The sequence below is a fragment of the Martes martes genome, assembly GCF_963455335.1.
Source record: "Martes martes genome assembly, chromosome: 3".
In the NCBI taxonomy this organism is placed as follows: Eukaryota; Metazoa; Chordata; class Mammalia; order Carnivora; family Mustelidae; genus Martes; species Martes martes.
Window position 1 is genome coordinate 108,918,600 of NC_137890.1, and position 21,004 is coordinate 108,939,603.

Consider the following 21,004-nt stretch of genomic DNA (forward strand, 5'->3'; position numbering starts at 1 on the left):
TGGTTGGATCAAACAATTTTAAATGTTTATTGGTCATATATTGTTTTTATTTTTTTCTGAATTAACTGCTTATACTATTAGTGTATTTGGGGGTGTGTTGTTTGTGGAATCCTTTAAAAATTTTTTTGGTAGAATTTCTTTATCCACTCTATCGACTTTTTAATAACTCTTTGTCATATATATGTGATGATTTTCCCCATTTTGCCTTTCAACTTTGTGTCATTTCCATTCAGAAATTTTAACTTTTATTTTGTCATGTATGTCAATCTTTGCTATTATGTCATTCTTTGAAAGGTCTTCTGCACCCCAATATTATAAAAACTGTCTTGATGTGTTCTTTTTATACTTTGATGGCTTCATTATTCCTGCTTAATTCCTTAGTCCTTCTGGGATGAATTTGGGAACAGTGGCAGCTAAATATTGAAATCAGTTTTTTTCAAATCAGTATGTAATTTTCTTAATACTGTTTATTAAACACTGTCCTTTCTACACTTATTTGAAATGTTATCACTGACTTACTTCAATTATATTTTAAATAATAATTGCTTTCATTTATAAAGGTAGTAGCTTTAATCCTTACAGTATCCAAATAATTCCAAATAAGCCCATAAGTCTTGAATCTAATAATGTTAACTTTAGCTTCATATTTCCATTTTGAATAAACTGGCAAGCACTTTTGTCAGTCCTGGATTGCTTTGACTGCTTCTTTCCCTATCTTTTCATTCTTGCATAACTGGACAAGAAGTATAGTTAGTGATGCCTCATCACTTAAATATAAATACAATAAAGTTTTGAGTATGAAGATGACATTAATTAAACAAACTAATTAAACAAAATTAAAAATTAAACATTACTATGGTAATTTAAAAGATGTTAACAACAGCTGACATCATACTTCATGGTGAAAGACTAGAAGCTTTCCTGTAAGATCAAGATTAAGACAGGATGCAAAATATAAAAGTCATTCAGATTTGAGGGTGACTGGGTGGTTGGTTAAGGAACTGCCTTCAGCTCAGGTCATGATCCTGGAGTCCCAGGATCAAGTCCCGCATTGGGCTTCCTGCTCAGCGACCCTCTCGCTTCTCATGCTCTCCTGGAGACTTGTGCCCTATTGATGAAAATGTAAAGTGGTGCATACACTTTAAAAACCAGTAAACAAAAATTTAAAAAAGTAGAATATTAATAAATAATATTTCATTGTATGTATACACCCATTTTGTTTCTGCGTTCATCTGTCAGTGGACACATATGTTCTTCCACCTTTTGGCTATTGTGAATAATGGTACTATAAGCATGTATGTATATGACCTAGCAATTCTACTCCTTGAAGGGATATTTATACATACATGGAATATTATTTAGTCTTAAAAAGGAAGGAAATTCTGACATGTGCTACATACAACATGGATGAAACTTGAGGATACTATGCTAAGTGAAAAGAGCTAGTCACAAAAGGACAAATGCTGTATGATTATGCTCACATCAAAATCAGAGAAACAGAAAGTAGAACGGTAGTTGCCAGGATCTGGGGAAACAGGGAATGAAGAATTATTTTTAAGGGGTAGGAATTTCCAGGGGAGCCTGGGTGGCTCAGTTGGTTAAGTGCCTGCCTTTGGCCCTGGTTATGATCCCAGGCCTGGGATGGAGACCCGCATCAGGACTCCTGCCCAGGGGAGAGTCTGCTTCTCCCTCTCCCTCTGCGACTCCCTGTGTTTGTGTTCTCTCTCTCAAATAAATAAATAAAATCTTAAAAAAAAATTCCATTTTGCAAGAAGAAAAGAGTTCTGTGGATGGAGAATGGTAATGGTTGCACAGAAATGTTAAAGTTGTTAATGCCACTGAATTTTACACTTACAAAAGGCTAAGTTGGCAAATTTTTATGTTACATGTGTTTACCGCAATTTTTAAAAATCAGTATTAATGAAAAGATAGTTACAAATTCTTTGACGTTAATCCTACTAAGAAAAGGAACATGTTTCTTTTCCTTTTGAAAATATGCTGTTCTTTTTTTCTTTTTTTTTCTTTTTTTTTCTTTTTTTATTTATTTTTTTTAATTTTTTATTTATTTTCAGCGTAACAGTATTCATTGTTTTTTCACCACACCCAGTGCTCCATGCAATCTGTGCCCTCCCTAATACCCACCACCTGGTTCCCCCACCCTCCCACCCCGCCCCTTCAAAACCCTCAGGTTGTTTTTCAGAGTCCATAGTCTCTCATGGTTCACCTCCCCTTCCAATTTCCCTCCACTCCCTTCTCCTCTCCATCTACCCTTGTCCTCTATATTATTTGTTATGCTCCACCAATAAGTGAAACCATATGATACTTGACTTTCTCTGTTTGACTTATTTCACTCAGCATAATCTCTTCCAGTCCTGTCCATGTTGCTACAAAAGTTGGGTATTCGTCCTTTCTGATGGAGGCATAATACTCCATAGTGTATATGGACCACATCTTCCTTATCCATTCATCCGTTGAAGGGCATCTTGGTTCTTTCCACAGTTTGGCGACCGTGGCCATTGCTGCTATAAACATTGGGGTACAGATGGCCCTTCTTTTCACTACATCTGTATCTTTGGGGTAAATACCCAGCAGTGCAATTGCAGGGTCATAGGGAAGATCTATTTTTAATTTCCTGAGGAATCTCCACACTGTTCTCCAAAGTGGCTGCACCAGTTTGCATTCCCACCAACAGTGTAAGAGGGTTCCCCTTTCTCCACATCCTCTCCAACACACGTTGTTTCCTGTCTTGCTAATTTTGGCCATTCTAACTGGTGTAAGGTGGTATCTCAATGTGGTTTTGATTTGAATCTCCCTGATGGCTAGTGATGATGAACATTTTTTCATGTGTCTGGTAGCCATTTGTATGTCTTCCTTGGAGAAGTGTCTGTTCATATCTTCTGCCCATTTTTTAATATGATTATCTGTTTTGTGTGTGTTGAGTTTGAGGAGTTCTTTATAGATCCTGGATATCAACCTTTTATCTGTACTGTCATTTGCAAATATCTTCTCCCATTCCGTGGGTTGCCTCTTTGTTTTGATGACTGTTTCTTTTGCTGTGCAGAAGCTTTTTATCTTGATGAAGTCCCAGAAGTTCATCTTTGCCTTTGTTTCCTTCGCCTTTGGAGACATATCTTGAAAGAAGTTGCTGTGGCTGATATCAAAGAGGTTACTCCCTATGTTCTCCTCGAGGATTCTGATGGATTCCTGTCTCACGTTGAGGTCTTTTATCCATTTCGAGTTTATCTTTGTGTACGGTGTAAGAGAATGGTCAAGTTTCATTCTTCTACATATAGCTGTCCAGTTTTCCCAGCACCATTTATTGAAGAGACTGTCTTTTTTCCACTGGATATTTTTTCCTGTTTTGTCAAAGATTATTTGACCATAGAGTTGAGGGTCCATTGAGATCAGGAACACGACAAGGATGCCCACTCTCACCACTCTTGTTCAACATAGTATTAGAAGTCCTAGCAACAGCAATCAGACAACAAAGAGAAATAAAAGGTATCCAGATTGGCAAGGAAGAAGTCAAACTCTCTCTCTTCGCAGATGACATGATTCTTTATATGGAAAACCCGAAAGACTCCACCTCCAAACTACTAGAACTCATACAGCAATTCAGTAATGTAGCAGGATACAAAGTCAATGTCCAGAAATCAGTGGCTTTCTTATACACTAACAATGAAAATACAGAAAGGCAAATTAGAGAATCAATTCCTTTTACTATAGCACCAAAAACCATAAGATACCTCGGAATAAACCTAACCAAAGAGGTTAAAGATCTGTACTCGAGGAACTACAGAACACTCCTAAAAGAAATTGAAGAAGACACAAAAAGATGGAAGACCATTCCATGCTCTTGGATGGGAAGAATAAACATCGTTAAAATGTCTATACTGCCCAGAGCAATCTATACTTTTAATGCCATTCCAATCAAAATTCCACCAGTATTTTTCAAAGAGCTGGAGCAAATAATACTAAAATTTGTATGGAATCAGAAGAGACCCCGAATTGCTAAGGAAATGTTGAAAAACAAAAATAAAACTGGTGGCATCACGTTACCTGATTTCAAGCTTTACTACAAAGCTGTGATCACCAAGACAGCATGGTACTGGCATAAAAACAGACACATGGACCAGTGGAACAGAGTAGAGAGCCCAGATATGGACCCTCAACTCTATGGTCAAATAATCTTTTTTTCTTTTTTTACGATTTTATTTATTTATTGGGGAGAGAGAGAGAGACAGAGATACAGAGAGAGTGCGGGAGCAGGGAGAAAAGAGAGAAGCAAACTCCCTGCTGAGCAGGGAGTAAGATAAGGGACTCGATTCCAGGACCCTAAAATCATCACCTGAGCCAAAGGCAGACGCTTCACTGACTGAGCCCCTCAAGCGCCCCCAAAATACACTGTTCTTATTGAGTGTCTTTTAATATACAGCATGCCACAGAAGTGACACTGCAAGTTTAAAGGCTGGTTTAGAAAAAAGAAAGCTTTCCTCAGGCTCTATATTTGGAGCCATTCACCCTCAGAACTCCACTGTCGTGCTCTGAGAAAGCCCAGGCTGCGAGTATTGATCATGTGTAAAATGCCCTGGACAACAGGTGGCCTATAAACAATCTTCTGTGATAAAACCGGCCCTAGCCACTGTGTGAGTGCAGTCGTATGAGAGACCCATAGAGAACTACTCTGTCTTGCCCAGTCAACCCCCAGAACTGTGAACAGTAAGATCAAGAAATGCTTGTTGTTTTACACCATTATGTTTGTGGGGAGTGCTCTGCAGCTTTCCACAATTACGGCAGTTGCCAAGAGCAGAGGTTATAGAATCAGAGGGACTAGAATTTGAATTTCAACTTTATCTCTTATGAGCCATATGTGATCTCAGAATTATCACTTAATTATCTGTAAATTGAGAATAAAAGTAATTCATGAAATTGGTCTGAGTATAAACGAGATGTATGTAAAAAACCCCTTACAGTAACTGAAGAATAATAAGCTCTCAGTATTTTACAACAGTGGTCAATATTGCTGTTATTGCCATTATTCTAAAACCTGCAATTCATCCCTATTAAAGTAATTTACATCTGCATTTCTGTTAAAACTCCCCTTTATCAATCAAAGGAATTTAATATTCTAATAATATATCTCCCCAATTTAGGTGAGATCCCATTTGAGTTGAAGACAGGATTTTCAAATAATATATTTTTTCTACATTTGGAAGTTACAGAACTAAATTAGCTTTTATAGATTCAGTCTATTTCTTGCAGGATGTTTAGAAATTCTTGGATGTCTGACTTTTCCAAGAAAGCAATGCATTGCTTTGTGGCCACCCAAACTTAGTTAGCAAAATCTTATTCCTCTGAGAATTAAAATGTAATGTATAATCAGAGCTTCATTAATTTAAAAATATTCGCTGACCATCTAAATTAGGAGCAGGGAGAAAAGAAAGGTTTCTTTTGATCAGTTGCATTATTGAATGCCTGGAACATCATCAATTTCATATTTTTTGACGGCTGGTAAACTGCAGAGGTACTAAAGCTATTGCCAAGTATACAGAAACTATCTTTGTAAATAAAATATCTGGAGATTGAGGAGTTTCTCAAGACCAGTACAGTGCAATGTGATGCAAACGGATCTATTTCTTTCTCCTTCTCTTAACATATGGGTGGTTACTACCACTTTCTTTACAAGTGGAGAAAATCATTTATAAGGAGCTCAACTATAAAAAAGTGTAATCACCAGCAAATTCTTCTTTAGCATAGGAAGCACTATTTTCTAGTTTCCTGCTGATGAAAGACTGAAATTGAAACACTGCTGTTTCTGTGCGGTTATATAAGATGTTATGCTTAAAAATCCTATTAAATACGTCTGGGGATTGTATACATTAAATGAGTTTGCACTGTTCCTTATATCTCTCAGACTTCTATGTCAAATATTTAACACACAAAGGATTCTTTATTATATATCTCAAATGAGGGACCTCAACTTCATTGCATGATAATTCTATTTTTGTTTCAATATTAGAGTTAAGAGTATATGCCATAGTAAGGGAACAAGTAAGTTCCATTTACATTTCAAAGGTAATATTTGCAAACTCAAAGACAGTGAAAAGAGAAAAATGGCTTAGGAGGTGTATTCATCCTAATAGCGTTTATATAAGCCTGGTGGAACACATTTACCTTTAGGAGCCACATAAATGCTTTGCAAACATCTGTAAAGTTCAGTAGAAAATCTGAAAGCTCTTGTTACTTTTTGACAGTGATATGTGAATGACAAACCTCTGCTATGTGAGGAATTTTGAGGCTAGAATAAAGTCGCAACCTTTAGAAACCATCCTTTGTTGATATCCTTTGCTGTCACTAACATGCAGCCTATTTCAGGGGCTAAATTTCTTCTTAAGATGGGGCAGTCCCATGTTATCCCTGCTCAGCTCATTCACCACCATCTAATTAACAGCGATTCTTCACTTTTCAGGGTTTTCTTACTGTTGGTTTCTATAGCACAGCCCCACAAAGTCAGCAACCCTGTAGCAATGATCAAGAGAAGGGTTCCAACAGCTGGAATGAAAATCCTGAGGCCAATTAGCTCACTGTCCATCTTTCTCCCACTCTCCACGGAAGTACGGATGAAGACCCCCATCCAGCCTTTATCTGACAGTCCTGCTCATGCCTGTGGTCCTTTAGGAAACACAAACCACTATTCCCTTTCCATTCTGCCCTTGAACTTGGGAAGGGGATATTTGAGAAAGGAAAGGGAGAGGCTATGATCAAAAGATACACAGGTAAGAGATAACTGCTATCTCAAATCCATAACATTTATAATATTTAGCATATTTAGTATAATCTATAGCCTTTAAACATTTAAACTGTTAAAATGATTATTATTCAATAAGTTTTCAGAAAAAAGATTTTTAATATCTCAGCTTTCTGTAGAATAACAGAGTCTTTTCCAGACTTTTTTTTTTTTTTAGAGAGAGAGAGAGAGAAAGAGTTTGAGAGCAGGGGTGGAGTTTGGGGGCTATGCAAAGAGAGGGCTAGAATCTTAACAGGCACAGCATGGAGCCTGACTTGGGGCTCCATCTTACAACCCTGAGATCATGACCGGAGCTGAAATCAAGAGTCAGATGCTTAACCGACTGAGCCACCAAGGACCCCTCCAGTCTTTTCTCTTAATAACAGATATTGGAATATTTCTGAAAGTCCTTCTAAATGCTAAGAGAACAAACAAAAATATGGTTGATATTGTGCTTAACCTTTTTGGTGATTAGTTGGTTAGTTTTGTGTGGTTTAAATTAATTGCAGGGTTATATTTTTTAATATATTAATGTTTTCACAAATGGAAGCTTCTTGTTAATTAGATTTTTTAAGTATATTTTGTGTTTATTTCAAACAGAGCTGGAAAAGTCTCTGTTAATACTGCTGTAGTCCAATCCAACTGTACAGCCTCCGAGATTTAGCAGATTTTTCCTTTTACTATAGGAGTGTGTGTCAGAGAAGCGGTTTCATTACTATATTCAGTGTGACCAAAAGCCTCAAGGCCAGATGTTCATCTTCATGTTCAAGAGAGCAAACCTTTGGGCGCCTAGGTGGCTCAGTGGGTTAAAGCCTCTGCCTTCAGCTTGGGTCATGATCCCTGGGATCCAGCCCCATATCGGTCTTCCTGCTCAGCAGGAAGCTCTCCCTCTGCTGCTCCCCCTACTTGTTCTCTCTCTCTCTCTGTGTCAAATAAATAAATAAAATCTTAAAAAAAAAAAAAGAAAAAACCACCATGTATTATGTGCACATCTGTTATGAGAGTGGTGATAAGTCCATTTAGAAACATGTCTTACACTTGTGTCCTCAAAACTCCATGAAAATACTCATTATCCCCATTTTTCCCATGAAGAAATTGAGTTTGCAGATATGTCTGAAAATATTGTACCAGAAGTTGCACTTGCTATGTTTTCGTTCTTAAAATATATAACTCTTAAAACATTTGTATCTAGAAGTCAACTCACATACTCTGTTTTGCTTTAGGAGGTTCTTACCTAGTGTATCTTCCACTGTATAATCTGACCTTACAGCCAAAACTTACTACCACTACAAATTCAAATGTTACCAAATTAGGAGAGCCTGTGAATTTAATTCAGTAACATAAATCTTGGAATAACTAGTTGGTTACTTACAGTGTCTTTTATCAAAAATAAAAATAATACTACTCTGTACATTTGCATAGTGCTATAATAGTAGGTGATTCAGTGACCTGGATCATTTTTTTTAATACTTTCTAAATGGCATTTCTAGAGTCTTGAGACTTTAAAATTGTACTACCCTGTCTCCTCTAGTACCGTTAATGGTCAGACTTTGGGTCCATAACATCCCTAGCCATGAGAAGCCAACCATCGTAGTATTCAGAGTATTAACTTAACATTTTAACCTTATGGAGTGATAACTAAATCCCACTTTAGCCAGCCAACCAACCAACCAACCAACCAAACCACCCTGGGAAGTTTCCACTCCCAGGACTGGATGGAAAGAAGTAACTGAAGTACCTCCACAGAGACTAGTAACCAAATAATATATATAATTCCATATCTCTTTGGTAGAATCTGTCTTTGGTAGAATGATCCAATTTATGAAACATTATTTATTTATGAAGAATTATTTCCCACTATCATGAAATGTACATCCTTTCTTTGTGTATCTCCCTTTGAATGTTATAGGACCATATAGTAAGATGTAAGTATAAGGCCATGGTAGCCAGAAATTTTCCACACTGAAGACTGAAAAGAGGGTTCTTTTGGACTCACTATATTTCTTCAAATGATTACTTTCTGAAAGCATAGTAACATTAAATAAGTAGTTATGAATTTTTAGTTATTTATCCCTAGGATAAATACAAATCCTGCCACATATGTGTGTTTTAGAAATGTTGGTCAAATAAATGAGTTAAAAAACAATAGAAACACAGTTTTGCAACTTCCTAATCACATGCACTCTAGTGAGAAGATGAACATGTAACCGTTAGTCCTCCCCTCCTTTTCTAGCAGAATCTGGTATAAAAGTGGTAAATTCCCATCCTGAGGAATCTTGCTTATATCTGGCAACTGGTACATATTTCCTACAAAATGAGTCTCGTAATCTAGTTGTAGATAAAATTCCTGTAAAGTATCAAGTCTGTGGAGGTGCAAGACCCAATATGATAGTTGCCAGACATGATCTTTCTTCAGAGAAACTAAATCACTTACAAATAACTTCAAATTTTTGATTTTGTAATGGAGATTGGTCTAAAATAATTAGTCTTGGTGTATAGAAACTTAGAATCTAGTCATATATTTATCACCAACTAAATAGTTAATATTGGGCAAAAAATTAAACTCTTCAAATTCCCTCATGTTAGAATTAGGAGATTGGGCTATGATCTTTACGACATCTGTAGCTTTGAAGCACTATGATTATGAAGGCATGTGCCTTATATTCAAATAATTATATATTGCCAAGATTGTAGTGTTTCAATTTTATGTCATATTGTCAGTTTATAGCTACTATGAGAACAGATTTTTGATAAAGAGCATAACATCTACACACAACATTGTTTCTGAGGAAATATTTTTTTTTGCATTTATTTATTTATTTTAGAGAGAGGGTGCACATGGGGAGAGGAGTAGTGGGTGAGGGAGGTGGAAGGTGAAAAAATCTTAAGCAGACTCCATGCTGAGTGCAGAGCCAGATGCCAGGCTTGATCTTATGACCCTGAGGTCATGACCTGAGGCAAAACCAAGAGTTGGGTGCTTAACCAGCTGAGCTACCCACGTGCCCCATGGAAATACAATTGATTTTATGACCATCTACTTTATAATAAAGTTTTTGGAGATGTGATTTGGCATAAAGTATACCATGCATAGACTAGCAAAGTACCACTGTGTTTGAAAAACAATACTTTTTGAAGTATTTTTTGCCATATACATTGTTGGGGTGCACTACATGTTTGACCAAGTTGATATAAGTGCCACTCACACCTGCTTGCACATTCCAACCGTATGTGTCTTCTATTGTCAATGACTCTCTCCGAAGGTAATAAAATATATATATGTAAAGTCCATCAGTCAAATAATTACCTAAGTATGGTACTAAAACTAAATGAAGTCATCTCTCATTTATAGTTAGGGAGACACACGGCTGCACATTTCTTCTATCCATTGAGGCAACTTGGCAAAATAACGTTTCATTGCATTGGACGTTATTATCAGAGGAACTTTTAAATGGGTAAATGAGTAAGATAGTTTTAAAAACTTACCATAAAAAAGGGTGACCTAGATGCTTTGTCTCCTAGCTTTTACAGGAAGTGTATAATACTACATTTAGCTAACAGAAGATAAGATGAAGTTGACAAACTAAATATGACTAAGGCAAACACAATCTCAGTAGTCTTTTAAGATATATATGCTACCACAGCAAAGCAAGAAGTGAGCCTTTCTAACCAGATTCCAAGCATATTCTGTCATATTACTGTGGTTATGAATCTTTTTATCTCATGAGGAGGGCATGGTATACTTGAAATGTACTTTGTATCCGAGTAGATGACAGTCTTCTAAAAGGTTAATTGCTACAAAAAAGGAGAGAAATTGAATCTTAGGTAACCACTATAGTCCAATTGTTGCATGAAAATCTTTTCCTCTATTAAAAGAAGTCAGATGAAACCTTTTACTTTCTTGAAATCAGTTTCTTGGTTAATATTTTAAATTCATGTCACAAAACGGGTTTCTGTCTGCTGTATTTATTTTGACCTTCACAGTAGTTATGTAGGTGATGTTTTAATAAACCAACTTTAAAAATAAATTAATTGAATCTAAGAGTATATGGGACTTGTCAAAACACAAATTGTTAGAGCTATCACTGAGCTGTTTCATGTGGGAAGAAGAAGAATATGAATATATTACAAATACTCATGAAGGGGGCACCTGGGTGGCTCAGTGGGTTAAGCCTCTGCCTTTGGCTCAGGTCATGATCTCAGGGTCCTGGGATCAAGACCAGCATCGGGCTCTCTGCTCAGCAGGGAGCCTGCTTCCCACTCTCTCTCTGCCTGCTGCTCTGCCTACTTGTGATCCCTTCCTCTCTGTGTCAAATAAATAAATAAAATCTTTAAAAAAAAACAAATACTCATGAAAAACTCTTCTAGAAGTTCTACAGATATTGTCATGCTGAAATCTGTTTGCACTTTTGCTTTATAATTCTAAAACAAACAAAAAAAAACACAATGTTTTCTTCAGTTTACATTATTTTACTCAATTGTCAAACCGTTAAGAATAATGTGATGTGTATAAGGTCATATTGTAGGGTCCTGGGGTATAAAGATAAATAAAATATCATCAGTCTGCCAAGAAGCTAAAACTAAAATCTAAATATACATTATTTCTACATATGTTGTTTGATTTTATGCCACCAACAACACATTGTGCTCATTGAAAAAAAATGAGGAAACTAAGACTCAGGAAAGATAACTAAATTAACTACTATATTTTAACTGTTAAATCCAGAATCAAGAATCATAATTTGAATGTCTGCCTTTTTTATGGGTAAATAAACTCTAATATATAATTCACTTACATAGATTGTTGATATTACAGATATTTATAGAATATATTGGTTTTATATATAAACTTTTTAAGAAAGTATAACAAATTAAATGCCATTTTAGCCCCTCCCCCATAAGAATGGAGAAACCAAGGTTCAGAATTAATTTTATAAAAGAGTAAGAAGAATTAGTTCATCCAGAATGAACCAAGGATTTACAATATCTAATTAAATCTGGCTTTTTATCTAAAGATTTGACTTAAGGAATCAAATTTAATATATAATATATTAATAGTCAATAAATATTGAATTTTACTGAGTATCTATTATGTCTAAGAACTGTGATATTTGTTGGGAGGGGTGCAAAGGGATAAAAAAATACAATAAAAACTTTAAATTAAAGAAGCATTCAGTTGCACTACATTGAATATTGTTTGTACAGTTCAACAAATCTTGACTATCATTAGTTGTATTGTTACAGCATTGTATGAATTTCATCAGTGGAAGTAAAATTTCTTAGGAGGCCACTTTGATACGCAAAAATTATTATCAGAGAGCAGTACATATTAAACCCTATTTTTTAAAAAAGGAGTAGGTGACCTTATCTTTAACTGTGGGCATAGCTTTCTCTGATTGTACCTTTTTTTGATGACCGAATTTAAATGGTTATTAGAGCAAAGAACATATTGTCTGACCTTCTCAGTTCTTTCTTGACCTCTCCTTTTCTTTTAAACTTTCCATGTAAAATGCAATCTGGGCATGAGGTGAAAAAGAAATTCTAGTACCTTCACCTCAACTAAAATCTCTTGTTGTAAGGGAAGTTAATAAATCCAACACTGTTGATATTGTCTTTCTAATGACATATATCTCTCCATGTGGAAACTGCAGAATCCATATTAAGTCACAGTGGTTAGATAGATCAGTAAATTATGTACCATCTATTTGAGTACTGTAGTTTACTGCCAGAATTCATCATGATATTCAGACAAAAAGTTTAATTAAGTACCTTTAGAAACCAAACAACAATCAAATATTATTTATTAATATTATCTGAGACATTCTGGAGAATATAAAGAACTATAAAGCAAAATCTTGTCCTTTAAAAAATTGTAGAGTCAGTTTTCTAGGGACACTGACACTGTGTAATTATATCCAGAAAAAGCTGCGACTTCACTCCTGTAAGTGCATGCCGTTCTTCACATGGAGAGGTGGACTTATTTCTCTTCTCTTTGATCCTTGCCTGGTTTTGATAAAGAGAATGCAACAGGTAAGATATTCTGGGGCTGTGGAGCCCAAACTTTAAAAGGATTGGCAGCATCCACTTCTGTCTCTTGGAATTTAGCCCCTTCCTAAAGGAAAGTCTAAGGTAGATTACTGAATGATTAGAGACTGTGATGGATCCTGGGGTTGTAAGCCAGACCTCCTCACATTTCTCATCTTCTGTATTCTCCAGGTCAGCTGAGCTTAAATCCCATCCAAAAGATGAAATGTTTATCTGCATCTTTTCTGCTATTATCCTTTATATGAAAATAAAAACACTGAAAATTGATTTAAAAACCACTCTCTCTTTCATTAATATATGATAATAACATCAGATCCCTGAGTACCTCAATTTCCTATATCAAAGTCTTTTTTTTAAATGGGTATCTTTTTTCCCCTTTTAAATAAAATGTCTCCCTAATTCTATAATCTAGGAAGCTCCAATTATCAGAGAGGTATATATGTAGAGGTCCAAGTCTTTGAAATTAATCTCCCAATCTAATAAAAACTCAAATTTTAACTCCCATTTTCAAATGCAACAAAAATTTGTCTTAGGAAAAGCCAAAATACATCCATTTTAACTGCCATTTAAGGATACAGCTTATAGTAAAACAGTTTAAATATGGGAGAATTCAGAGAGCACTGTACTCACACACTGTACTTCTGTCTTCCAGAAGAAGCAAATCATCCAACAAAGGATGATGAGAAGATTCACTACGATGAATTAAGGGAACATACATAAGATGGTATCAAAGGTGGGATAGAAATGGCAAAATAGGACGTAAACCTTCTATGTTTTGGACAAGAAAAAATAATACAAACAAATAAGTGCCTTTAAATATCAGGGAAAATTACATAGAATAAGCTAATTTCTAAGAGTATATACAACACAATAAGTTGACATCATAGTCTATTATTTAAAGCTATTCAGTCAAATGATAGATATCTAAGGGTATTAATTGCATTATAAAAGACAGTATTACATTGGTAACTACCCAGACGTAGGTACAAATCTTTGAAAATATCAAAATAATTTTTTAAGTTAAAAATAATACAGAGAGGGGCGCCTGGGTGCCTCAGTGGGTTAAAGCCTCTGCCTTCAGCTCAGGTCATGAACCCCAGGGTCCTGGAATCAAGCCCTGCATCAGGCTCTCTGCTCAGCAGGGAGCCTGCTTCCTCCTCTCTCTCTGCCTCTCTGCCTACTAGTGATCTCTGTCTGTCAAATAAATAAATAAGATCTTTAAAAAAATAAAAATAAATAAAAATAAAAATAACACAGAGAAATAATAATATAATAAACAAAAATATGAAAGATGATAAGACAGAATTAAGGATAAAAATTCCAATTAAATAATAAATACAGATGTGCTTAATTCAAGTATTAAAAATTTGTGAATGCTAAATTAATGAGTGAAAATTTAATGAGGTGTAAGATACATATGTAATTACAATATGTCTCCTCAAGAACTTTTTTTCTTAATTAATAGCAGGGAAAGATACTATCTGTAGAGTAGAGAAACCTGGAAAATGCTACATTAAACAAGTAAATAAAATTAACATTACTAATACTCAGCCAGCATCATGTGGCTGCTTAACCACATGAATAATTGACAGTCTGACAACCTGGGTGGTGGCTCAGTCAGTGAAGCATCTGCCTTGGGCTCATGGCCTTGATCCCCTGGGTCCTGGGATGGAGCCTCACAAAGGGCTCCCTGCTCAGTAGGGAGTCCGCCTCTTTCTCTCTCTCTATGTGCTCTCTCACTTGCTCTCAAAAATAAATAAAATCTTTACCAAAAAAAAGAATAATTGACAAGGAAAAATATCACATCTGTAGTATCTCTGCTAAAAATGCAGGAACCCAATCATGAGGAAGCACTGAACAAACCCAGTTGAGGGAAGCATACAAAACAAAGGATTACATGTTATATGATCCCACTTCTAGAACAAGATTATGGTAATGAGAACAGATAAATTATTGCCAGGTTAAGATTAAAAGGAAGGGTATTACCATCAAGGGGGTAATACAATGACGTGTCTATGTAATGATGACCCGATTCTGTATGTTGAATGTGATGATGGTTACTTAAATCTACACCTGCAATAAAATTTAATAGAACATACAGTGTAATGGAAAAGAAAACTCCCATCATAAGACAAAATAAAGATTAAATACTTATGAAAAAGCTTAGTAAGATAGTATAGCAACTTACAAGGGGAGATATTTGAAAATAACCAGAAAAAGACACAAAAGCAAATTTAAAGAGTACGTTCTTCCATATGACAACATAACATTAAAAAATGGCAAATATCTCCAAGTTAATATAAAATTTCAATAAAGTAATGATTTTTGGAGATACATAAATGATACTAAAATAGGTATGGGATGAACATTCAGAAAAGTTAGGAAGGCCCTAAAAATGTTATCAGTGAGGGGTAACTAGGGCTGCTGAAAATATAGTTTTGAGTGCCAAAAATCATAGTATGAAACTGACACATAAGTAGACAAGTGAAAATTATAAGAAAATTCAAAAATAGATTCCAGTATATAATAAAATTTTAGTAATATGAAGAAAGTCACATCTCATACCACATGGGAGGGAGGAGAAGCATTAAGGACAAGTGTTGGGACCATTGGACAGCATTTTGGAAAAACATAAACAGGGACCCATGCTTCAAATCACTTACCCACAAAAGCTCCAGAGGGATCAGAGAACTAAATGTCCAAAAAGAAAACCATGCAAGGGGCACCTGGGTGGCTCAGTGGGTTAAGCCTCTGCCTTCGGCTCAGGTCATGATCCCAGGGTCCTGGGATCGAGCCCCGCATCAGGCTTCCTGCTCAGCAGGGAGCCTGCTTCTTCCTCTCTCTCTGCCTGCCTCTCTGCCTACTTGTGATTTCTGTCTGTCAAATAAATAAATAAAATCTTAAAAAAAAATGCAAGAACCATAAGAAAACAGAGGAAAACCTCTAATTGTGACAGCTATACTAAAAGAAAAAAAACCTATTTACTCAAACAACAGCAGAACAATAAATAAATAATAAAAAAGAAAAACTTATTCCATTATGTATACAGTGACAACAGGGGCAAAAACAAAAAGACAAATCACAGTTAGAAGAAAATATTTGTAATATATATATAAAAGATAAAAGGCTAATCTCCTTAACATTCTGAATAACTCTAAAATTCCAGATGACCAAACATCTGATAGAAAAATGAGGGAGAAAAAACCATGAACAGATATTTTTTAAATGTGCATAAAAATGGTACTTAAACATATAAAAAATACTCAACTTCATGTATAATATAAATAAAATTAAAACTATGCTTAATATTATTTCTTATCTATCAGATGTGAAAAAAACATCAGAACCCTTGAAGAGTCTTTGAGGAAATCTTGTATTTTATTCTTTGCTGGTGGAATTCATAACAGAACACCTTTTATAGAAGTCTTTATACTCAACAAAGCTATATATTCATATGCATATATAATGATCTTACATATAATGATATAGTTAGAGTGTATGTAATATCATGTATCTACACACACACACACACACACACACACACACATATGTATATCTTCTAGTTTTGTTCACTGAAAGGGACTGGAAGCAAAAAAACACCAAGGAAAATAGGCACATTTATATCTATACTGAAAGGTTTCCCACCAGATAAATTCATAAAGAAAAATGGAAACCCATGAATGCATAATTGTATTTCAAAAGAAGGAAAGTAAGAGGCGGGGGAGAATGGGGGGGTGAGAAGAAGACAGGGAGAAAGGAATGAATGAAGGAAGAATGGAAGAGAGGGAGAAGGGAAGGAAGAAAGACTAAGACACCTAGAAAATCAGAAAGCATTAAGATATCTCATTCAGGAAAGATCAACAATAGATGCTAAATCATTGGATCCAGTTAGTTGTGGAGGAGGTTATTCATAAGATTTCAAAGCATCAATTCACGTATTATTTATTAAAAAGGGTAAAAACTGCTTTTGAAATGAAGATAGGCAATAAAGTGAATATCACAATAAACTGAGTGAAATGAGTATTTTGGTTTCCCAGTGCATATAAAACTTTTGTTTCTACTATACCCCATTAAGTGTATAATAGCATTATGTGTAAAGAAAACAGTATAAATACCTTAATTTAAAAACATTGCTAAAAAAACCTAATCCTCATCTGATCTTTCAGGGATTTGTAATCTTTTTTCTGATGGAGAGTCGAGCCTCAGTGTTGATGAATGCTGACTGATCAGACTGAGATTTGGGGTGGTTGTGGCAGTTTCTTAAAATGAGATAACAATGAAGTTTGCCTCCTTGATTGAATCTTCTTTTCATGAACCATTTCTGTGTAGTATATGATGCTGTTTGATAGCATTTTACCCAAAGAATTTTTTTTTTCAAAATTTCAGTCAATGCTCTGTGTTACCACTCATTTATCAACTAAGTTTTTGTAATGCCTTAAATCTCTTGTTATTTCATCAGTCTTTATAGCATCTTTATCAGGAGTAGATTTCTTCTCAAGAAACCACTTCCTTTGCTCATCTATAAGAATCACTCCTTATCTGTCCAAGTTTTATCATGAGATTGCAACAATTCAGTCACATCTTCAGGCTCCACCTCTAATTCTAGTTCTCTTGCTGTTTCCACCGCATCTACAGTTACTTCCTCCAGTGAAGTCTTGAACCCCGCAAAGTCATCCAGGAAGGTTGGAATCAACTTCTTCCAAACTCTAGTTAATATTGATATTTTGATTCACACATGTTTTTACTGGCACCTAGAATGGTGAATTCTTTCCAGAAGTTTTTTTTTTTTTTGAAAGATTTTATTTGTTTATTTGACAGAAATCACAAGCAGGCAGAGAAGCAGGCAGAGTGGGGTGGCTCCCCCTGAGCAGAGAGCCCGACGAGGGGCTCCATCCCAGGACCCCAGGACCATGACCTGAGCTGAAGGCAGAGGCTTTAACCCACTGAGCCACCCAGGCACCCCTTTCCAGAAGTTTTCAGTTTACTTTGCCCAGGTTTAAATCAGAGGAATCACAATCTATGGTAGCTATAGCCTGATGAAATCTATTTCTTTAATAATAAGACTTGAAAGTTAAGTGGCGCCTGGGTGGCTCAGTGGGTTAAAGCCTCTGCCTTCGGCTCGGGTCATGGCCCCAGGGTCCTGGGATTGAGCCCCGCATTGGGCTCTCTGCTTAGCAGGGAGCCTGCTTCCTCCTCTCTCTCTCTGCCTGCCTCTCTGCCTACTTGTGATCTCTGTCTGTCAAATAAATAAACAAAATCTTTAAAAAATAAAAAAAAAAGACTTGAAAGTTAAAATTATACCTTGATCCAAGGGCTGCAGAAATGAATGTTGGGTGAGCAGGCATGAAAGTGGCATTAATTTTGTTGTATACCTACATCAGAGCCCTTGTGTGATCAGGTGCATTATCAGTGAGCAGTAACGTTTTGAAAAGAATCTATTTTTCTGAACATTAGGTCACACCTGTGAGCTTAATATATTCTATAAACCATGTTGTAAACATAGGTGCTGCCATCCAGGCTTTGCAGTTCCACTTATAGAGCAGAGTCTCTATGTAGAGTAGATTTAACATAATTCGTCAGGGCCCTAGGATTTTTGGAATGGTCCGTGAGCACTGGCTTCAACTTTGTCATTAAGTCACCTACTGGCTTAGCCTTATCAAAAGAATCACCCAGTTCTTTGAAGCTTGGAAGCCAGGCATTGACTTTTCCTCTTTAGCTGTAAAGTCCCAGATGGCATCTTCTTCTAATAGAGGGCTATTTCATCTACATTGAAAATTTATTGTTTGTGGTTGCCTCCTTCATTCATTATCTTAGCTGGATCTTCGGATAACTTGCTGCAGCTTCTACATCAGCACTTGTTGCTTTACCTTATACTTTTATGTTATGGAGAAGGCTGCTTTTCCTAAAACCTCATGAACCAACTTCTGCTAGCTTAAAACTTTTCTTCTGCAGCTTCCTCACTTTTCTCGGCTATCATGGAATTGCACAGAGCTAGGGCCTTGCTCTGGATTAGATTTTGGCTTAAGAGAATATTGTGGCTGGTTTGATCTTCCATCCGGACCACCCAGATTTTCTCCATATCAGCAATTAGGCTGTTTTGCTTTCTTATCATTTGGGTGTTCACTGAAGTAGTACTTTTAATTTCCTTAAAGAATTTTCCCTGGCAGCCACCACTTGATCTAACTGTTCAGCACAAGAGGTCTAGCTTTTGGCCTATCTTAGCTTTCAACATGCCTTCCTCACTAAGCTTAATCATTTTTAACTTTTAGTTTAAAGTGAGAGATGTGCAACTGTTATTTTCACTTGAACAGTTAGAGTCCAATGTAAGCGTATTAACTGGCCTAATTTCAATATTGTTATATCATAGGGAATAGGGAATCTTAAGAAAAGGAGGGAAACAAGGTAATAGCCAGTTAGTTTAACTGTCAGAACACACATAATATGTACCCATTAAATTTGCCACCTTATATGGATGCAGTTCTTGGGACCCCAAAACAATTACAATAGTAACATCAAAGATCACTGAAAACAGATCACCATAACAAATACATTAAAAATTTAAGATATTGCAAGAATTCCAACATGTGTCAGAGAAACGAACTGATCAAATGCTGCTGGAAAAGTGGCACCAGTAGACTTACTAAATGCAGTACTTCCACAAACTTTCAGTTTGTAAAAATGCAGTATCTGTGAAGCACAATAAAATGAAGTGTGCCTATAAATGCTGGTTCAGTAATTGGCTGTTGGCACGGAAAATAATGAATCTTCACCATTTCCTCTTCCTATGCACAAAACTTAACCTCAAAATGTACCACAGGCTTAAAAGTAAAATTTTAACTATAAAACTTCTAGAGGAAACTGGAGAAAATAGATGTACCTTTGTGTTACACAAAGATTTCTTAGGACACAAAAAACTTAAACTATATAAAAACCAAATTGGACAATGTCAAGTTTACAACTTTTGTTCTTTGAAAGAAACATCTTAGAATACAAACAGACAAATCAGAGATTGGCTAAAGTTAATTGTGTAACAAAGGTGAACAGATTTGGATTTACAATATATTGAGTTCTCAACTGAACAAGGAGAAGACAGTTCAATTAAAAGATGGGCAAAAGGAGTTAAACAGACACTAAACAAAATAGGTTATGAAAGTGAGCAATACGTTTATGAAAAAAATGTTCAGCACTAGTGATCATTTGGAAAATACAAAATAAAAGTGCACTAAGCTGGGGCACCTGGGTGGTTTAGTTGTTAGGCCTCTGCCTTTGGTTCAGGTCATGATCTCAGGTTTCCTGGGATCCAGCCCTGCATCAGGCTTCCTGCTCAATGGCGAGCCTGCTTCTCTCTCTTCCAGTCCCCTGGCTCGTGTTCCCTCTCTCACTGTCTCTCCTTCTGTCAAATAAATAAAATCTTTAAAAACAAAACAAAACAAAACCACAAACTCATTATCTAAAATCAGAAATAATGACAATACCAGGTATTGTTAAGAATGTGGAGTCTTCCACTCTAAAACTGCTAGAACTCATATAGGAATTCAGTAAAAGTGTCAGGATATAAAATCAATTCACAGAAATCAGTTGCATATCTGTACAACAACAAGACAGAAGAAAAAGAAATGAAGGAGTCAATCCCATTTACAATTGCACCCAAAACCATAAGATACCTCAGAGTAAATCTAACCAAAGGGGCAAAGAATCTCTACTCAGAAAACTGTAAAGTACTCATGAAAGAAATTGAAGAAGACACAATGAAATGGAAAAACATTCTATGCTCGTGGATTGGAAGAACAAATATTGTGAAAATGTCTATGCTACCTAAAGCAATCTACACATTTAATGCAATCCCTATCAAAAGCCCATCCATTTCTTTCAAAGAAATGGAATAAATAATCCTAAAATGTATATGGAACCTGAAAAGACCTCGAATAGCCAGAGGAATATTGAAAAAGAAAGCCAAAGTTGGTGGCATCACAATTCTGGACTTCAAGCTCTATTACAGAGCTGTCATCATCAAGACAGCATGGTACTGGCACAAAAACAGACGTGTAGATCAATGGAACAGAATAGAGAGCCCAGAAATAGACCCTCAACTCTATGGTCAACTAATCTTTGACAAAGCAGGAAAGAATGTCCAATGGAAAAAAGATGGTCTCTTCAACAAATGGTTTTGGGAAA